Source organism: Salarias fasciatus, chromosome 6 (genome assembly GCF_902148845.1).
Source record: "Salarias fasciatus chromosome 6, fSalaFa1.1, whole genome shotgun sequence".
Lineage (NCBI taxonomy): Eukaryota > Metazoa > Chordata > Actinopteri > Blenniiformes > Blenniidae > Salarias > Salarias fasciatus.
This window is the reverse complement of record NC_043750.1, coordinates 2,313,735-2,327,954: the sequence shown is the minus strand read 5'-3', so window position 1 is coordinate 2,327,954 and position 14,220 is coordinate 2,313,735. Positions and strand designations below refer to the sequence as shown.

Here is a 14,220-nt window from a genome sequence, read left to right as displayed (position 1 = left end):
GACGCATTCACGCATAGTTTGCTCATAGTTTACGTGCTTTCCGAATTGGCACGACGTGGTTGTGCAATTTGGCTTGGGCTTTTTGTGAACTATTCGTTGCAGTGCGGGCACGCATCCTCCCGCATTGTCCCAGCGAGTTCACGAGGCGTTCACTGACAGTTGGCGCATATTTCACGGCCCAGTCGCGATATTTTGTCGTGAACAAAATTTTGAACATTTCAAAATTCTCTTCCCGACATGGCACACAGTCCCGACGGGTTTATGCACACTTCACACCACTTTACGAGTGGTTTTCGACTGCTTGCGACATGATTTGTGCCAATGCGTGCCACAGAATCGTTCAAGTGTAAAATGTAAACTAGCATAAATGTGACTGACTGGCGGGAAGGCAGCCATGTCATGCGCGTCTTTCAAAGTTTTAGTGGTACCCGGAAACAGCCCGGAAACAGCGTCACAGCGAAAAGTAAATAAATAAATTAGTGCTGGGCAATGATTAAATGTCTTAATCGCGATTAATCGCATAATTTTTCAGCGATTAATCATAACTAATCACATTACTCGCAAAATACAATAATGAATTCAAAAGTACTCTGTAATGAGCATCCTGCCCCTAGCCTGGATGGGGATTTTTTTTTTTTTTTTTTTTTGCATAACTAAAAATACTAGGTCTTTACCAAGATCCCCCCAACACACACACGCACGTACGCGCACGCACGCACGCACACACACACACACACACACACACACACACACACACACACACCACCACCACCAAGAGCAGAACAGATGAAAAAAGGCAGTTTGTTCTGAGCACACACTTACTCAAACTTCATTCTATCTCCGACCCTCAGACAGAAGACAGGATAAATTCAGTCACGCCGAATTGTGCCTCATACTTACCTTTATTAGGGCAAATTTTGTGTTGAAGGGAAATGTACTTTATTCTGCCTTTTTTCAGCGCCTGAAGACTGCCCAGCGGGCCGAAACGTCGAACTGGCAAAAAAACGCGATTTAAGTTTCACTTTCATTTTTGCCAAATATGCGCTCCTTATTTCAATTTGTGCCCTATACCAGCCTTTTCCTCATGATTTTTCTGATAATTCGGCCGAGTTCAATATGGCAAATAATGAGGAATGGACCGTGTTCCATCACTAAAAGCGTCGCGGCTGTGTGTGCTTTTTTTGGCGCTCAGCTGGAGTGCAGTGTGAATGTATGTGTGTGTATGGGGAGGGGGGGGGGCGCCTGAACGCCTGTTAAAATGTTTGCAGGCGTTATGGAAGCATTGCGTATATTTAAAGAAGTAACGAGCTTTTTGGGAAAATGTAAAGAGTAGAAAGTACCAATATTCGGATTCAAAAATGTAGGGAGTAAAAGTAAAAAGTTGTCAGAAAAATAAATACTTATGCTCCTAGACGTTCCTGTCTAAAGAAATTATGTTTCTGTATTTCAACACTGAATGTCTTGAGTTTGAAAAAATAAGACATTTCTTATTTATGGTAAAATCAAATGTTTTTTGTCTTGTTTTATGTGTGTTTCTTAAACAAAAAGACTGTCACAATAAGAGTAACATGTAAATTCCAGTACAGGAGAGACTTGGCTTTCTTTACAGTGAAAAAAAAAAAAAACCTTGTGATTATCGGTATCGGCCAAAAGGGGGTTTCGATATATCAACATATCGGATATCGGCAAAAATCCAATATCGTGCATCCCTACTCTTAACCTGTTCATGTTCATGGGACCACTGGAGTCAGTAGTCCTCGTTCTTTTTGGACGAGAGCAGGAGAGCAGGTCTTGTAGTGAATTTTATTTAAAAAATGTCCGAGGCCAGCTGCAATGTAAAAAACCCACGAACCATATTTTCCAGAAAATCTTCAATTATATCCGCTCTTGGTTCTCCTCGGAAAAACAGACACGGAGTCGGAGTCAGAATGCAAGGAGAGAACTTTATTTCTAAAGCTCCCGGCAGCCAGCTCGACCATCTGAGACTGGCGCAAAGACACACCCTCACCCCTGCCCCTTTGATGCCGTTTCTGGAGGCACTGCTGTCTACTTGACTGCATGACACGTGACATGACTGCACACATCTTGGCACAGCTGCCAACCTGTTGGTTCCCTTTTTCCTTTTTTCTTAATGGTGCCCGGTCCTTGACCCCATCCCAGTCCTCCTTATCAGGACCTTCAAACTCTCCATACATCTCACACGCATGCCAGGTACTTTCCAACATATTTTTTACACTGCTTGCCAATTGGGTGCCGTTTGTGAAAAAAGAAAAAGAGAGGCAGAGATGCAGGTGGCTCTTGCTATTGAAAAAGTAAAAGAGACAGGCAGACTTGGTTTTTTGTCACACATAATATATCTTTTTCCACACCTGTTTACACAAACACACTGTACCTAAACAGAGACATGAATAATATGAAAAAGACTAAATAACATATTATAATGAATACTAGATAAACATGATATGAAGAATACTATATAATTATTCAAAAGTCTCCATCACAGGACCAACGCACACACAGCCACACACACTCACATTCACACCTAGGGCTCTACATTGGTAGACTGCGCCCGGTCTATGCGCGGTCTAGGCGGGCTGTCGGCGCAAGAAGTCAACGGGGCGTGTCCAGCAGATTTTGCTATATTCATGAACAGGCGCAGAGCGGCGCAGTCACTCCTCCGTCCCGCCCACCAGCGCAGGTGTCGCAAGAAGGAGGAGAGAAAGTGGGTTTAACCCAGCTGAGCCAGTGGCGGCTCCAGGAATTTATAATTGAGGGGGCAACAGGGGGGCACGGTTACTGGTTGGGGGGGCACAAGTTTGCGATCGGGGTTCTTGTACCCATTTTCAAAAAATAAAGTTCTTATTTCAATGGTCAATAAAAAACTGATTAAAACTGCGGTTACAAGCTATTTATTTGTATTTTTCACAAACATACTGTGATTGCTCTTTGCCCATATGTCCATGAGTCCTTCCCCAGTGGCGCTCCAGCTCCTACCGTATCATCCGCGCCCTTGCACCTTCATCTTTGGCCACCACTCCACTCCCCAGTCCAGTCTATTCTTTGTTGTATTGTTCACAGTTGTGATTTTCTGGAACATATATGGGTTTATAGGTTAGACATTTTGCTGAATAATAGAGAAAACCACACTTGGGGTTGAAATGTTTCTCTTACCAACACTGACTGCTCTCTTGCCCACTCTTCCACCGCTGTCCTCTCACTTCTAATGCTCCACAATCAGATGTGATTTCCTGCAAAAGTTAGGACATCATCATGTTTATGCAGTACAATATAAAGTTGCTACATATAAAACAAACAGTTTACTCACCACTTAAAAGAGAGTGATCCTCCTGTTCTTGTGGCTGGTTGCAAAGCGGTCAATGACTGTATAGACATCCATCTCTTTTGTTCTTCTTGAGTTGATTGCCAGCACACCAAGACTGCTGGTCCGGGCATCTCCACTTTTGTTTCTGAGGTAGGTTTTTAAGTATCGTAGGCAAGAAAAGCTTCTCTCACATGCAGTTGTTGATACAGGCAGTGTCATGGAGATGCACACAAGTTTGCATACATCAACAAAAGCCTCCTTCAGAGCTCCAGCATATCATGGGTGCTGTTGACAGTCACACCATTTTGTTTTTTTTTTGGTCAATTAGACGTTTCAGCTGGTGCAGTTCTGCTGAAAGGTTGTCTTCAAACACACCATAGTGCTTTGCCTTAGGGAGAAGGACATCTTTGTGCAGGAAGGTCTTGTGTTTAGGATTAGTAGCTGCAACTCCTTTCATAATGTGGCAACTCTCAGCCGAGAAGCGCCTGTTCAGCTCACTGATTAATCGATCGATTACAGGAAAAAAGCAGTGGATTTCATAGTCTTCTGAGTTCTCCAGCATGTCTTTTCTTGTGTGGCCCTGAATATGAAATTCCTGCAATTGGCGTGGTTGAATTATTTTCCTCTTCTGTTTGTGCTGCATGTTATTGTAAATGCCAAGTCTCTCACACATGTCACTTGCACACTGCCAGAGTTGGGTACATGTTTCAGCACTGCGTTCGTCTTTGAGTGTATCCATCAGTGCTCAGACCAAATCGATGGCAGATGCCAAATCCAAGTCTGGGGCTTGCAATTGGTCAGACAAAGACTTTGTGAGCCCAAATATGTCTTCCAGCATGTAGGTTTGAAAGACAAACTGTGCATCAATCAAACCATTCAGTGATTTAGCTTCAATGGCTCTATGGCCATTTGACTGATTGCTGATTTCCTCAAGAGTGGCTAAGATGGCAGGGAGGGTTTGCTTTATAGCCCAAAGGGAATAGTACTGACAGGTCCATCTGGTGTCTGACAGGCGTTTAGTTCCACAGCTCTTTTAGTAGGTTCGAGGTATCTGTTTCTCCATAAACACCTTATGAGTTACTGATCCAGAAAAAAAGTTGTACAAGTGAACAGTAGCAAAACACTCAGCAACTGGTTTAATATTGTGGACACAGTCAACCAAAACGAGGTTCAATCTGTGTGCGTGGCAGTGGATGTACACTGCATGTGGAACTTCTTGACAAAATCTTTCTTGAACACCGTTGTTGCAGCCAGACATCACAGAAGCTCCATCATAACACTGGGCAACAGTCTTTTGTCTATGTTAAATTTAGCTAAGGCCTGTTTCACTGCTGTGAGCAATGACTGTGCATCCAAACCACCAGCAGGAACAAAATCCAGAAACTCGTCATGTATCTCACCACAGTGTAGGTAACGCAGAACAATAGATATCTGCTCTTTTTTACTCACATCTTTGGTTTCATCCACCATTAAAGTGAAGTGTTCTGCCTCTTTAACCTCATTGCTAATTTGCTCTCTCACAACGCTCGCCATGATATCGATTAACTCATTTTGAAAGGCATGATGGACATATTTTGCATTACCAGGCCCACCAGATAATTTATCAGATACAACACTGTCAAATTTGCCCAGTAAATGTAGGAGTTGAAGGAAATGACCTCTGTTTGTGGATTGTTGATTCTCTCTGTGGCCTCGTTGACCAATACTTTGACATGCTGTAAATCGCAGAGACTCAACAACTGCTCGCATGTACCTCCTGTTTTCTTTCACAATCTTGCCATGTCTAGCATCCAGTTGTGTTAAAATCTTAGATCCACTTTTTTCTCTTTTCCTAAATTCACACCATCCTTCCATGGCCTGCTTGTAGGAAGCCCTGCATTATGTTGGGCCATTTTCTCTGGTCCTTTCTTCCAGTTTCTGAACCCTTCATGGGTGAAGCTTCTTTCTTTGTGAACGCCACTGCCAGGTCTGTGCATATTATGAAAAGAATGACGACAGGCAAAACAAAAAGCTGCGTCAGCTAACAGAATATTGCAGCCAAGGAAACTGTTTGAACCATGGGTAATTAAAGCTTGAGGACTGCTGTGCCTGCGTACCAAAAGTACGACGTGGGAATGACTTGAGATGAGGCTGCCGTGGTCCTTCAGAGGGTAGTTTGCTTATATCGGCAGCAGCGTCCGTCCTTCCCGCTGTCTGAGGCCCCCGCTGCCCGGCATCTTTCTTGATGTTCACCTGTCTCCTCTGTCCGCTCTGGCAGCTGTTCCTGTTCCTCCTCCCCCTCCTCCTTCTCCGAGTCTGTTGTGTCCTGTTTCATGAAGTTGGGCTCGCCCTCCACCACCTCAGCAGGTAGATTTGTTGCCTCAATGCTGCACTGCTCCTCATTTGTTCTTGCCTTTTTTTCAGGTAGCGATCCATTTTTAGCTGTAGCTAATCCGCCTCTCTCCAACAAGCTGCCCGCGGCACTTCTTCTTCTTCTTTGGAGTAATGGTGGGTGGCGACCAACAACTTAGGTGCATACCGCCACCTACTGTATCTCTTGGTAAATGTACGACCAATGAGATCACTCGTAAGGAAGTGACATTCAATGTGCACGCGGGGTAGATTTAACAAGGGAATCATTCTTAATTAATTATTTTTCATTATTTTTCTTGTGTTTGTGAGTATTGTTATTTACATTTTTAAAATTATTAGAAGGAAACATTTATATAGAAGTTTGGCAGGGTGGAATTGGGGCAGGTGGGGGGGCAAGGCGTTGCTTTGGGGGGGCCAATGCTCCCCCGCCGTCACTGAGCTCAGCATAATTTGACCAATCAAATGAACACCTCTCCTCTCCTCATTTTCAAATGCACTGCAGCGAAGCTCACTGCTAACTTGAATAAATACATTTTATTTCCTGGCCGCTCTTCCACATCCCAGACTGTCTGAGGGGAACTAAGCTTATTTCTGCTTCTTTGTGTCACAATTCAGGTTCAGATGTACATAATAAATGAAAAACTATCTGTCTTGTAACTTTAAAGACTTAATGACTTTATTGTTTGCATATGTGTGTACAGATTAATTATTGATTAAATACGACCAGCAGCCCACCCCCCACCCACCCCCACCCACCACTCAGAAGCAGAAAAACAAAACAAACTCCAATACTAAACCATAAACCCACAATGTATATAATTTTTTATATATATAATTAATTTCTTGAAGCACTTGGGGAGCTGGACAAATGAAATAAAAATGCAGACATTTCTACATTTAGAGGCTGATAATCCTTTCTCAGTGACTGAAGGCCTCTACATGCTCCATGAGAAGGTTCAGCTGGATGACAGCAGCAGAAAGTTCCCCTGCTGCTGCTGACATTTCATCCTCCAGCAGAAGAGAACTCCGAGGCCACGACCCCTCACTGCAGGCTGGCATTCTCCTGATGCTTCCAGAGACCTCGCCCAAAGGTGTAAGAATTGATGAAGGATTTATTATTGAAGCTTGCATTTGATTAGCAAATATTAACAGATGAAGAAAAGAGGAGTCCAGTCTCCTGGTTCAACGGAATTCACAACTTCACCCGTCCTCATTCAGGTATTGGTGATCAATTACTCTCTTGTCTGTACATAAAATAAATAGAAATAAGCTCATTTTTGCTCTGCAAAAGCTGTAAAAGTTTATTGTTTTTATGGCTAGGAGGTTGCACGATGGTAAACATATCAGAGAGGAGCAGATTTGACAGCAAGAGCTTCATCTGTTTCTCTATTGTTCTTTTATTATTAAATATTTTATTTTTCCTCTATTTAGCCAGCAATTTTTATCCCAAATTTTTTTTCTGTTTTTTCCAATCTATAAATGTGTATTTCATTTTTACAATGAAAAAAATTCTCATGTATTTCAATTTTTACAAGATTTTCTGTTCCTGCTTTGACCATCAAATCATCAGGAATTAAGACGTCTTGTGTTTTATTGATCCATCTATAGATCCAGTCGCACGCTGAAGGAGAAGCTCTATAACAGGCAAGGCATTGAAAATGATTTGATCATGATCTGTACAGATGCAGCTGCAGCACCACCCACCAGATACATCCACCAACACCTGCTCTGCAGTTTGGTTGTGGCAAGGTGGAGGAGCCAGAGAGTGGAGGAGCCAGAGGGTGGAGGAACCAGCAACCTCCAGGACCAGAGAGAGACCGTCGGACCCGAGCATCTCCAGCAGCCCGGGAACAAGAAACGACTGTCTTTAGATTTCCAGACTCCTCCAGGACTTGAGCCTGGCAGGAGGGGATTATCGTAATTAATTATTTTTAAAATCAAGAATCCAACAAAAATATGTGAATAATTTCTGCCATGCCTTTTAAAGAACCTTTAATTAGAAATAAATATATATATATATATATATATATATATATATATATATATATATATATATATATATATATATATATAATATATTATATATATATATATATATATATATATATATATATATATATATATATATTTTTTTTTTTTTTTTTTTTTTAAATTCTGGTTCATTATTTTTTGGAGAGATGTGAGGACTATGCAAGTTGTTTTTTTTTTTTTTTTCGGGGATATGAAGTGTTTGTGGTATCTTGGCAAGCCATTATGTTTGAAAACATGTTATCAAAGTCATGAAATCATCCTTTGAAAATGTGTTCGCTTCATTCATTAAATAAAATCAGTTTAAAACACAATCTGAGTCCAGAATAATTTTCAGTGTAAATAACAAAAACAGGCAGTTCTCCATTGAATATTAGCCATAAAAAGCGGTACAAGTAATGTAAACATGTACGTGGACAGTTAAAACATTGGAAAGATGAATTCAGCTGATTTTATGAGTGATAGTTGGAAAACTGCTCTCTGCTCCATTTAATAAATCACGGTCTCTTCAGTGGCTCCACTTTGGCACCAGTCTGCTAAAAAAAACACTCATTTTAGGATTGCAATATTTTTTTTCAGATTTGCCCCTTTTTTTCCGTGTCTTTCCTTTTACCATCCCTTTTTATTTTATTTTACCAAGAATTCGACTTTGGCCACGGTAGAAAATAACGGAGAATTAACCGTGGTTCACTGCAGCGCTGTCAACGCAAAGTTCAGCGGACTTTTGTCTGCAGCGCGACCCGCTGCTCCGTGCACAGCGCGTCCGGTCCTGGGAGCCTGGAGTCAGCTGGGAGCCTGTCACTACCACATCAGAAACACACACACACAAAATAAAAAAAAAAAAAAAATGAAGGAAAAAAAAAACTTTTGCGCCTTCAGAGGCATGGGCAGACTTTCCAAAGCAAAACAAAACGTTTAAAATTCTGGTCTAAACTATCTATCTAATCTATGGACAAAAATAATGATTTAAGATATTTAATAGCTTTTTTTGCCACAGACTGTAACTTACTGCTCCACTCTGGTGTCAAAAGTAAAAAAAACAAAACAAAAACAAACAAAACAAAACAAAACCCACATGTGAATAAGCTGAATGATTATCAAATGCTAAAATTATAAATTATATGAGTGGTTCTCTAATTAGGGGTACATTTCATGTCCATGAGTAGTATAGGCCTAACTATTATATTTCTGTTAAAAATTCACTTCTGTCAATGAGTATTGTGCACTGGGAGACTGTTGCCTGTTATTTAGTACAAAAAAAAATCACCAGATAAATTATCAATTTAGCATAAAATGTGTTTTCTATACTGGGGTGTGCTGATTTTGTGCTGTCCGAATTAGTGACTGTCAGGTTTTGCTCCTCCAATTTTTAAATCATAATGTAAAAAAATGATTAAAAATTAATTGATATTTGTCAGCCTTTATCTTAATAATATTGAACATTATTTAAAATTAATAAAAGTCTCAGAAAAGAAAAAATAAATACATTTTAAAAATCAAATTATGCTGTCCGGGAAATCTATGTCAACTGTGTTACTTCTTCAAACCCCTCCTCTAAAACCGTAATGGTTGGCTCCAAAGTCACCAAGTCAACAGGATGTGATGTCATTATCTGTTTTGGTGGGAAATATCAACAGAGCAGGGCAAGTGTGTGCTTGCTCTCTTCGATATTTCATTCCCGTCTTCCCTTAGAGTGGGAAAAGTGATCGTCAGCTGTGTTACCATTATATTACAGTGACCTTTGTTTCATTATGAGATTTTAAAATATAAGTAGAAATTATTGAGAGACATTAGTCGATCAAAGGAGAGTGTTGACAGACTCAAGCTAAGCAGCTGGCGTGGAGCCACAAAATGGCTGAAATGTCACGTTTTACCGTTTCCTGTAACACAGTTGACAGGAAATAACACCGTTGACAATATTCCCAGCTTTGTTCATAAATATAGTGTAGTTGCACATGCATAACATGGTAATTAAATAGATATTACTTGCTGTTCTTGAATACACCTCTAGGTGCTACTTGGACACATCATCAGTGATGAACCCGAGGTCATAGGGTGTTTCGGGTCTTTGATCATCAAACACCCTCGCTCGGGCGACCCAGCCGGGCGTGATCAGCCCCCGACTTGTGTCTAAGTGGCCCACTACTCCACGGGTCCCCCCTCTGGATCCATAGCCATCGAGAGGCTTTTTCCACAGCCTCAGTGATGTTTTTGATGGCTCTTCGGCACAGCTGCCCTTTTACTCCAAGGAGTTTAAGGGTTCGGGGTAGTGACTGGCCAGCAAAACCCGACACCCCACCTCGACTGGTTCGCAGCGGGCTTTCCAACCATTGCTCCGGCACTCAGTCACTAGCTCTGCGTATTTGGCCCTCTTGCGCTCATTGGCCTCCTCCAATCTGTCTTCCCAGGGGACGGTAAGCTCGACCAGGACCACTTGCTTAGGTGACTCTGATGTTAACAGCACGTCTGGGCGGAGTGAAGTGGCCAGGATGTTTTCTGGGATTTTGAGCTGCCTCCCCAGGTCGACTCGGAGTTTCCAGTCTCTTGCAGTGCTAAACATGATTAAGACAAGATTAACCCATACAGTACACATATACAGGGATTACAGTGACTTGTAATTTCTGTATTTCCAATATCAGTCCCTCTGGAATTAAGCGGGGCTTGTCAAATTTCATTTTTCACATTGTTTGGATGTGGTAGTAAAGGACTTTTGTGGATATTTTCATATCACCTTTTATCATTGTAACACATTTTGCAATTTTCTGCAGAGACTTTGATTCAGGTATGGCTATTGAAGTGACAGTGTAATGTATGTTTTAGGGTGATGGTGTGTTATGATCAACCTTAAATACAGTAACAATTATTTGTGAAATAAGCTCAGAGGTTTTAAATAAATTATACTATTAACTGCAACTAATATATAATCAAAAATACTTTTACAAAGAAGCTCCCTCCTTTCTACACGGTATGTCCTGTCAACCGTGTTACTTCTGTCAATCGTGTTACTTAAAGCTCGCGTCCGGAGTTTTGAAAGAGAGAGGTTTTTTTTTAATCCAAAGTCTCAGGTTCCCCCTCCCTCTGCTTTCAGGAGCGACCAAGCCACGCCCCTTTAATTGTGCACGCTATTATCCGTCGGGTGAAAATGAGAGCCTCTGAGTCCTACAGCATCCTCCATGTTTAGCTGTTTACGGTGGATGTTCAGCAGACAGTGGATATATCCGAGGTGAGCGGGGCGGCTGCTGCGGAGCTAACTCTCCTCTGCCTGGGTGAGCGGCCGTGCTCTCTGGCTGCGTGCACACTTTGATTGACAACACGCGAATGCGGAAGCTCGAAATCTATTGGCTGACGCTGACCGGTGCTTTTTCGGATAACATGGGGGTCTATGAGACGAAGGCGGGGCTGAAAAATAAATTTTTATATTGCTTTATGCTAATATTATATTGTGGTATCGAACCAGACTGACACATTGAAGCTCTGTTGAAAAATGAGACATGAGCTTTAATGTCAACTGTGTTATTTACTACTTTTTATGATGTAAATCAATAAGATGTTGACGAAACCATCTAAAATTTATGAAGGGCATCACCATTGATAGAACTCATATATTAGGATAATGGACATACTGTAAATATCAGTGTTATGAGCATTTATGAAGAATAATGTTCAACCGTTATGATAGATATCAATCAGATTACATTAAAACAGCTAAAATTTCATATTTTGAAATTGATCAGACAGCCAATATCATAAACTCTGGTTATTGTACTCAAAATAAATTAAAACATGGTTTTATTAAATGTGTACTACTTCATTCATGTTTTGTGTGAGCTTGCATTTGTCCGTAACACAGTTGACAAGCTAACAAATAAATTGTGTATTATAATTAAAATGTAATAAAATCAAAATGATCTTAATTGTAGCAAATACTGAATTTAGCACACTTGGAGGGTACACCATGGATACAAGTCATTTTTTAATCAAAAAGGTGTATTCAATTTTTCACCTTATGTGCGATGTGAAATGTACCCCTAATTTGGGAATCACTCAAATGTTTCACTCTTCTGTACTGTACCATTTAAATTTTCTGACACTCCTCACAGTCTGTGCTGCGTGCAGAGACATCCTCCATAGATATTACAAAAGATTTAAATAAAAAATATAGGTATATGCTTCATGAGTGATTTTGTGTATCTTTCATGACACTGACAAGCTGAAAACCTGTCTGTGGGGTTTTCTCAGACAAATGATCATCTTCCCTCCCCTGCCTGCCACTTTCTGCATGAAATTATCACTGCGCCCAGCTGATTCTGTCGATACCTCCCCCTGGTGCGTGGCCACGCCCATCTCGGCGCAGCGGACCGGTCAGACACCAAATACGAATCCGCCTCCGCCGTTCTCTGCGTTGCGTCGTGAAAATACGGCCCCTCGAGGCAATGTAGGGCCACCAGTTCACCTCGCATGCAGGTTTTTAGACCATTTGAGGAAACTGGAGTTCCCAGAGGGAAACCACGCATGCACAGGGAGAACATGCAGCCTCCACACAGAAAGGCCCCAGCTGGTATTTGAACCCAGGACCTTCTTGCTGCGAGGTAAAAACTTGGTAAAAAGTGATAAAGAGTTCAAAGACTTCTGCTCAGCTGCTGTTCTCCACTCTGCAGATGGCTCTTCTCTGGCTCGCTCGTTACTTTTTTTTTCTTAATTAGTTTCTAAACAAACAACAGAAACAGTTGCTCAGACAGAACAGGTGGGACACAGAAAATATGGATATGACAGAAAAAAAAAAAGATTAAAAAAAAGGGCAAACTGCCAGGCTCAAAACTAGTAAGATGGAAAACCCTTCAGCACACAGGAAGCCAAATTAGGACCAATGAATCTTAAATATGGATCCCAGATAGAATAAAAGGGGTCAGAGGAAGAATTAAGCATACATGTCATATATATTAATTGGGAATATATTCAAGTACAGAATTGTGCCATGAGTTTTTGGTTGGAACAGAGTCTGTCATCCAAAAATGCAGTATATTCTTTCTCCCAAAAAAAGTTAGCAAGTTAAACCAGGCATGGGCGAGTTACATGATGGAAAGGGCCACATTTTTCTTGATGGCCCCGGCGGCGGGCCATGCTCCCGGGAAATTGTTGTGTGTGTGTGTGTGTGTGTGTGTGTGTGTGTGGGGAGGGGGGGGGGGGGGGGGGGGGGGGGGGGGGGGTCTGCAGCAGCGTGCCCCTCTCTCTTCCGCACTGGTGGAGGCTGGAGCCGCGGACGTGCCATCTGGTGGCCAAAGTATGTCATTGCAACAAAAGACATTTTTTCTTTTGAAAAACTTACTGTAATTGGGGGCCGTACGGATGGCCATCCCTGAGTTAAACAGTCGCTTGTGCTTAGACTTAACACGTGGGTATGGTAGACCAAGAAGGAGATGTATAGGATCCAGGGGTATGGGTATGTTGCGGATGAGATATAGGTCTTTAACCACTTTTGACCAATAACTGATTATTTGGGGGCATGACCAAACACAATGAAAATAGTCACCAACCTCTATTTTACATTTCCAGCAAAGTGCAGAGTAATTTGGATCTATCTTATTTTCGACAACATGAGTGATATGTATCCAATGTAAAATCTTAAACTGAATTGACTTTGTTCTGTTACAAATGGAGATTTTTGCCACCCCACTCCATACTTTACACCAGACCTCTGGATCAATTACAGTATCCATTTCTTTTTCCCAAGATTGTTTTAAAGACAGAATGTTGCAGGGGGAACAGTAGAAAACAAAGCTTTGTAAAATATGGAAATTGATCTTTTTCCAGTATGTGAGCAGATTGCCTTCTCAACAGTGGACAAATCATTTTGTAAATTGGTTTTCTTACATTTTGTAAATTGCTGTTCCCCATTCTGCAGATGGTGCTTCTCTGCCTTGCTCATTACTGACGTCAACTGCAGCCAATGAGGAGCTCCTGCTTCTCGATCTTCTTCACCCTCACATCATTATCCAATAGTGTTACTTTTCACACATCTGATCAATGATTTCAATTTCTTGTGGGCTGCACGAGCTATAGGCTACAAACAGACTAAATTATTAAAACAGTGTGATTATAATTCTCTTTTTTTATATTTAAATATAGAGGCAGCCTCGCTCACAATGTTTTTTAAACTTTATAGGCCAACTTCAATTTGCAATATGCAATTTTTATATTTTTAAAAGCTACAGACTGAAACCTTTTAAGTATTTGCATGTCAAATTAACTACATTGTCTTAGTATGACAGTATTTATCTGTTTTTGTGACTAACACTTAACACAATTTAACAAATATTGCATTCTAATCAAATGTTGTTGTAAATTTAAGTAAAACATTCTGTTTGATGGTTTACAAAACTTCAGCGATTTAAACAAAAAATCACAGATTTTTGGTTGACAGTACTTTTCTAGATATTGGGATATTTCATGGTTTTTATGTATAAGTCATGGTCATTTTTTAGCGTTGGATGAGAACTAACAACTGTAATTCATTGAAG

General features: G+C 41.0%; 1 protein-coding gene across 1 annotated transcript in view; it reads left to right on the top strand.

The window, feature by feature from the left end:
* Positions 1 to 14,220, top strand: part of LOC115390434 (GTPase IMAP family member 9-like) — a gene marked incomplete at its 3' end in the record, with an annotated part of 29,442 nt that overhangs the window by 14,025 nt on the left and 1,197 nt on the right. The window lies entirely within an intron of this gene.